Source organism: Acyrthosiphon pisum, chromosome X (genome assembly GCF_005508785.2).
Source record: "Acyrthosiphon pisum isolate AL4f chromosome X, pea_aphid_22Mar2018_4r6ur, whole genome shotgun sequence".
In the NCBI taxonomy this organism is placed as follows: Eukaryota; Metazoa; Arthropoda; class Insecta; order Hemiptera; family Aphididae; genus Acyrthosiphon; species Acyrthosiphon pisum.
In genome coordinates, this window is record NC_042493.1 from 38,031,631 (window position 1) to 38,040,175 (window position 8,545).

Genomic DNA, 8,545 nt, shown 5'->3' on the forward strand with positions numbered 1-8,545 from the left:
GGCTGTACAAGGTTATATTATCATTGCCTAATTAACAATCGGAAAACCAAAAATAAATTTGAGAAAGCAAGGGAGACAAAATCTATAGGAACTAATAAAATAGATGGAACTTGCCCATCTATGATCAAACTTAAAATTTCAGAATGGGAAGACAATACAAATTTAATTTTGGTAAAACCATTATGGCCATGAACAAGAAATTGAACGAATTGCACTAGACAACCATATCATATTTGAAATGTGTAAAAATGTTATGTCTTACATATAAAAATATTTACTAATATAATGTAAAATTATTGTTGTTATTTATTAAATTGTATTATATTAAAATAATCGAGCAATCAAGATATGTGTGGTAAACTAAATTTAATAGCAAATTCATTATTTTCTTATTTTTTTTTTTAATATAACAATCTATGAGTACCTATCTATAAGATATCTATAATATATAAGATACATATCTCATCAATATCCAAGATAGGTAGGTATCTAAATAAATGTAGATTATATGAAAGCAAATTTATTTAGAAAATTTTAGAACTATTTTATCGTGTTTGGAAACGATATTTACAATTTTGTCACTCGGGATGAGATTGCAAATCTCTAATATACAAACTGTTATAATTGCTTGGTCAGTTCTTCACAATATTGTAATTGACTGTAATGTTGAAATGCCAATGCAGGATATGCAATTACCTGAATAATTGACAGAACTAATCAATACACCCACTATAGAAAATCGGCAAAATTAGTAAGCACAAGATTAGTAAATTAATATTTCTCAAATCTCTAAAAGTAATAAATAACTCATAACTTTTTATAAGTAATTTAAAAAGAATAATAAAAACTTTTAAGCATTAGTAATAATTTTAATTGCTAATAAAAAGTTTTAGGCCGGGTTGCATAAACGTTCTGTTACGACTTACAGATCTGTAAGTACGTAAAAGGCTCTGTAAATAAAATTAGGTGTTGCTTGAACGCTCGGTAAAATTATCGGCTATTGGACCTGTAAACTTCAGATAGGATTTTGCATCTGTAACTACTTACAGACCGGTTAAAATAATATAATATTATTATAATGATAAGAAAAACACATTTTACTATCAAAAATAAATATTATCGATGTTATTCAATCTATATTTTATTAATTTTTGTATTATTAAAACAGAGATTCAGGTATATTAAAAATATATTTGATTAGACTAGTTTACTATTGTATTTTGTCAGATACATATATAAATATAATATTAGCCAATTGTATACCCTACAATTTGTATGCAGGTAATTAGTTAAATGTGACTATTCAAATCCCAAAATTGAAATCTAAATCATGTATTCCTAATCATTGATTCCTTATAAATGGAATAGACGATTAGTTAATAGCTTAACTACATTCCAACGCTCAAGCACTTGGCACCTTATAATTATTTTTGGTCTATACTATCTGCCTATATTTAGTTATCTATGTATTTTATAGAGTTTTTTATGTAGGTAGGTACTCACCAGAGTAATGTTTTGTATTTTTGAGGTAGTCTAAAATGATATTCATTGATACAAGATGATCTTCAGCATAATACACACCGGAATATGTCTTTGTCACCAATGCTTCAGCTTCTTATTGCACTTAGATACTATGCAACTGGTGCTTTTCAAGTAATTTTTTTTTATGTTACATAATCTACGCTTACATTTTTATTAGATGTTTGAAATATACAGATATACTGTACATATCAGTTCTAGGGGACCATATATGTAAGTATATATAAGTATATATAAGTCAACAGTTTGCCGAATTGTTAAAAAAGTGTCAACATGTATTGCGACCCTCAAATCACAATTCATTCAAATGCCTAGAACAGAACTAGAGAGACAATTCGTATATGAAGGTTTCAATCAATTGCGTCAATTTCCTAATGTTATTGGTGCAATTGATTGTACTCATATAAGAATACAGTTTCCCAATAGTAATATTGGAGAAAGATTCCGAAACAGAAAAGGATATTTTTCCATAAATGTACAGGCTGCTTGTAAAAGTAATTTACAATTTACAATTAATATTGTGGCTCGGTTAGTAACTTTAACTAAATATACTTAGGTCCGGTTTTTCAATCACATTTATTCGTCGAATAGCTCGTGTTATTCGACAGATAAGAAAAAATTGTAATTATCCGGTTTTTCAATGAAAGAATAAGTCTTATTCGGTGAATAAAACGTAGATTATTTATTCTATGCTTTTACTTCCGAATAAGAGGCTATCTGACAGATAACTATCAAAAATTGATAAAACCACCATAAACAATAACAAATTTTTTCCTTACATATTTTATTAATTTTGTATTAGTTGTTGCTACTTACTTCCAAATTCTGAACTTCTTTTGCTAGAAGTAGTTCAGATTTTTTTTAATATTGTCGTTGTTCTAAATACTTGTATTCCACAAATTACAATAATGGATCTATTAGAATTATTTGATGACGATGATAATGAAGTCATCGAGTTTTTAAATTACCAACGACGATTGTACACAGTTCGAAAGCGTATCGATCATATGACTTTTTGGGATGAAGAAGATTTTCGAGTGAGATTTAGAATCTCAAAAGGAGTAGTTCTTCAAGTATTGGGTTATATAGATGATCAAATATCTTCTCAATCAGAAAGGTGGGTACTTAATACCACTAATGATATTAATTATTATAGGTGTAGTGGTGTACTATTCTAGAACATTTTACTATTTTTTGGCAATTGTAAAAATTATTTTAGAAATCATGCTGTGACATCCATTACCAAACTTCTATTAACCCTCAGATTTTATGCTACTGGAAATTTTCTGATAACTGCAGGAGATTTCATTGGAGTTAGCAAAACTACAGCATCATTAATTGTAAAAAATGTCAGTGTTGCAAAAGCAAGACTGTGACCCAAGTTCATTAAAATTCCAGAAACCTAAGGAGAAATAAATACAATACAATGTCAGTTTTATGAAATGGCTAAGTTTCCTAGAGTTATTGGTGCTAATGATTGCACTCATGTCAAAATACAAAGCCCAGGTTAGTCATAATAATTAATTTATATAACCTTAGTTATGTGGGTATTGTGGGTCAGTTTTGTATCATTTTTTTTTACCTTTTACATTTATAACTCAAAAGTCATCACCATATCAATCCACGTTAATCATTTTGAAACTATCTTGTACATAAGAACAATAGGTTCTCGTGATATTTGAAGCTTTTTTTGAAATTTCGCCAATTTTTTGTCTTGATCCAAAAACTTTAAAATAGGTATCTCTATTTTGATTAAAACAGAGTATATTGATTTTTTAAATACATAAATAATAAGCCACTACTTTAACTTAATCTAGATTGTAATATTTCTTTGGTAAAAGTATTGAATAACAGCTCTTTTTGTAAAAATGTCTAGACCTAATAAAATTTAATTGAGTATCTCCTCCGTTAAAGTAATGTCGTGTCCATTACAAAATATAGCTCTGTCGCTGTAATTAGTGTGTCACTTTTAATGAGGAGTACAATTTTAAAACTATAACTTAATTAACAAGAAATAAAATTATTTTGCAGGTGGAGAGAATGCAGAATACTTCCGTAACAGAAAAGGTTATTTTTCTATCAACGTCCAAACTATTGCCAGTCCTGATTTAAAAATTATGGATGTTGTAGCTCGTTGGCCAGGATCTAGCAATGACCAGACAATATTTAAAAAATCAAAAGTATTTGGTGAATTAATAAATGGCAATCGAATGGTTTGATAGTTGCTGATAGTGGTTATGCCAATTCTCGTCATATTGTTACACCATTTATTAACCCTCGAAATGAGATTGAAAGTCTGTATAATGAATCAATTATAAGAACGAGAAATCCTGTGGAAAGGTCTTATGGAGTTTTAAAAAGAAAATTTCCAGCATTATATTTTGGATTAAGATTAAAGTTAGAGACAACTCAATCCATAATATGTTGCTTGTTGTGTTTTACATAATATAGCAACTGAAAACAATGATCTAAATCCACCGTCGTTATTAGACACGGTACTACCAGGAAATGAAAATGTAAACATAGTAGAAGAAATAATAGAAGAAGAAAATGCACGACAACAGTTAATAGACGAATATTTTGCACACTTATAATAGTATTCAGAAAAATTTAATATAATATAATTTTCACAGTTTTTAACAATAACAATATAAAATTATTTATATACAACAACAGTCTTTGTTATTACATTTCAGTCAACAATATTTAGAACTGATATTCTTCATTTGTTTTTTCATTACTTAACTTTTGCATTTTTACAGATATATCTAAATCAATTGATTTTAATTCATGAGCATGCTGTTTTTAAAAAAAGCAACTCTTCTCTCAAGATTGATTTTTGGAGTTCAACAACTTCTAATTTTTTGTCCGCTAATAATGCAAACTTCTCACTAACAGATGTCTGACAATTATTCTTCCGTTTTAGATTGTCACCTAAAATTCAAAATGTTGTTCTTAATATCAGTTACACATAACTTTTAAGTTTTTACATACTTGTGAGTTTATGATGCTTTCCCGTTGACTTCAACAGTTTAGTAGAATCAATAGGAGTCCAAGATGGCTTATGATTAACTGCATTAGAAGTACTTGGCTGTTGTAATGAATCATTTTTAAAACTGTTTTCTGGTACACAAGACAACTGGTCAAATGTTTGATTTGATACAGTGTTTTCAACCACGGTGTCAGTCACCAAATAGTTATTTTTCTTAATAACACCTACAATTTTAATTTTAAAAAGTTTATTTGTTTACATGAATACATGAAAATTATGAATTTGGAGATTCTCTACTTCTAGGAGTTGGAGGTTACGCATATAGGAACTATTCGATGACCCAATTATTTGTTTTAAAAAATTATTTTATTTATGTGATTTTTAAGAATTAAATTAATCATTAAAATTTTAAAAAAAACCTATTAAATATGAATAACATCTAACTTTAATTTCAGTCTCGATGATGCGTCTATGTAACAAGAGACTCGTTATTATATGTCCCTTCCAAGGACGACCATCAATAAAAAATAGATAGGTATAAAACATAGATAAATGATGTACCTATGCGATATGTCATGTATTTTCAAATCATCAGTAAAAATAGTTTAGTATTTACAATTAAAAAATTACTATAATTTCACATGTTTCTAGGGGAGGTGACATGTCACCCCCTTGCACCCCCTAATGGGCACCAATTGTCCTTACCGAAAAAATTAAAACCGCCTTATACACAAAATTCTATAGCTCCATAACTCCTTTTACCTTTGTTATTTAATTTATTATACATTTTACCATTTTATCACTTTCTAGCTGATCTGGCTATAATTAATTAAATAAATAATTAATAACAAATACTGGTAATTTTATTATAGCAAAAACATAATTCTTTTTTGAGTATGAATAATAATAAATATAGTATTATAAACATAATTCCTTTAGGTTTAAATAATAACAACAGACTCATTAAAAACTATTTTTTTAATAAATTTTGTTTTTGAAAATTTAAAATGTCTTCTTGTAATTCCATTTGCCTTATTTTTGAAATTTATTTCTATTTTTTTAAAGCAAGTTCAGTCTTAACTATTTCTAACTTTTTTAATTTTTATATCTTGGATATCTAGTGAACATTTTTGTTTTGTACGTACTTTATTAATTTTTTTTTTTTGCCAATTATTGTAGACCATCACAAACAGATTTTTGTGATGAACCTTTTTAACCGCAGTATCGTTAGTTATTTTTATTTGATTTGACTGATAGCTGGTGACTGGTAAGTGTTATTTAATGTTGATATGGATGTTTCAGGTTCTGTTTGTGATGAACCTTACGGACTCCGGTCGGTCTAATCTTTTGTGCGCCCCCGCCAAATTATCAACATCAATTTCACTAGCGGTATCAGGAATTTCAAAATCATCAATTTCTATATTATTATCATCAACTTCAATAGTATTAACAGCAAATAAATCAACTGAAATTCATAGTATGAATAAATAAAAAAAAATATGAAAATAAGATTGTAGATTAGCAGGTTTGGAAACTACAGATGTACATATTGAAGCTTTTTCTTTAGCTGTTTTGCGGTAAGCAAGTCAACTAAACATTTTGTTGTCATTCATTATTCAAAAACAATAATGGGCTGATAGGCGATAGCCAATTAAAACCTTCGAATATTTATATAGACTATCGAGTAATATTCTATTGTACAAACTATTGGGTAGTGCCACGGACTAATGCTGGGTTTTACGTGCATGTTTGTTGTTGCGTAAGTTGCAACTGGCGTGCAAGTGAAATGATTGCATGCATTGAAAAATAAAGTGGGGTAATTCCAACTTTTGGTCGCGCCACTGGGCCAACGACTATTTTAATTTCAGTCTTATAATAATAATATTTACCTTGTTTGCTTTGTCATATAACTCGTATCTATTCCAAATGTCAAAAAAATGGAATGGAGAATTAATTATAAAATTTTTCGAACTATACGAAAAACATCCATGCTTATGGGATGTATTTTCAAAATCCTATAGATAGGATTGCCCGGGAAGATGCGTATAGGGAAATAGGAACTGCAATGAACATAAAGGGATTTGAATCCGCGGAAGTGAAGGCAAAAATAAGATCTTTAAGGAATGCTTATACTCTAGAATTGGCTAAAATTCAAAAAAGCAAGAAATCTGGAGCAGGTGTAGATGAAATATATAAGCCAAATGTCATATGGTTTCCTATTGATCATCGAATTTTGCACCAAGTAGTACAAACGAGAGATTCGCAATCAACTGAAAGAAACGTGAGTATGACTAGGGTTGCGCAAATATTTTCGATATTATCGAAATATCGATATTTCAGAAAAAAATATCGATATTATCGTATCGATATTTTGTAATCGATATATCACATATGTCGATATTATTATATCTCGATATTTAAATTTTTTTTAAATTTTGAATAATCATAATTATCCACGCATTAGTTAATATTACCCAGTATGATATAAAATAGTTGTACACTATTGTGCCATCTATGATTAAAATTTAAAGTTAATCAGAGTTTAATCAGCCGAATTTGCCCGTTTAAGTATCTGTTATCAGCTGATTAAGCTTAAGTTTAATCATAAACGATACAACTGGCCCTAATGTCTGTAACCACAGATATTTAAACATACCGGTTGGCTGGTATCTATTGGCGATAGAAAGTGATAAGCTGTAACAGGCTTAGTAAGGCCGGAGCTACAGTAACTAAAACAAGAAACCGGCTTTCTGGAGAAACATTGTCAAAATTATTATTTTTACAGTCATTGAACAATAAATATTGGCATTTTTAGAGCTAATATTTTTATTTTATTTATGTTATTTTATTTTCAAAGATTGATAAATAAAGGTTAATATTTTTTTTTTATTATTATTATTTTGAAATGGAATATCGATATCGATATTTTTATTTCGATATATATCAGCTATCGATATTTAAGAAATCGATATATCGATAATAATATCAGTTTGCGCAACCCTAATTATGACACGGTACGCAGCGGCAACCAGTACAAAGTACAGGTACCGCAGCGATCGGTCTATGCTTTTGTCAACCGCCACCACGGGCTACAGCGCGACATCGCCAACTCTCCCACCACGCCACAAAGGCACAGGGCGGGACGGGAAGGTAAGTCGCGCAAGACGAGTACCGGCCGTCGGCAGCTCTCTCTTGCATGTCAACCGTTCGTCGATATACACCCACGTCTTTTTTTCGGACACATATCGAAATCCCAGTGTCGACCACGTTTTTCTGTTTTTCACCATCGTATTTACGAAATACAGCCATCGCCTCACTGGCATTGAGTTCCGTACTCTACTCGGCTTCGTAATACCTGATATAATAAAACGACCACGGCAATCGCCACGCCGTTACTAGCATACTTGCACTTATAATTCAGTTCTCTTATTGTTAAAATAAACGTCCCTCACGGACATTACCTTATACCCATACGTGTTGTTTTGTGACATTATTGTGAGAGACACCCTCATCCACAACCCACACACGTATCCACGACCGGCTTACCGCGACCACAACACCAGACCCGCCGTAGCCGCGTCAAACATAAAAGCTGTATATTTAAAATCTATAATTTGATACACATTATTTTAATTTTATAAAATGGAAGATTTAAAGATTTTATTCATAATAATTTTACTTTATAGTTTTAAACATTTTAATATAACATCAAAATTAATTAAAATTTAAAATTTATGTTTAATTTAAGAATACTGAAAATTATAAAATAAATTTTATATTAATGCTTGAGATTAAGCATATTCATTTGCCAAGGTACGGCTCCGTCTCCCATAAACTAATCAGCCAAATTATTTCTAATGTTTGAAGCATTTTTTGTATAGTTATTGCTCTCACTAGTGTTAGTCAAATCTGGTAATCCCAGTCCCTGAATTTCTTTTCGCCATGTTCCATCGATTATTACTCAATTTTCATGATTTTCTTCGTCAACACAACCTGGGTAGAAAATATGACGGA

At 29.8% G+C, this 8,545-nt stretch overlaps 1 pseudogene; it reads left to right on the forward strand.

The window, feature by feature from the left end:
- Nucleotides 1–2,407: 2,407 nt before the first annotated feature.
- Nucleotides 2,408–4,133, forward strand: LOC100570682 (annotated as a pseudogene).
- Nucleotides 4,134–8,545: the final 4,412 nt, after the last annotated feature.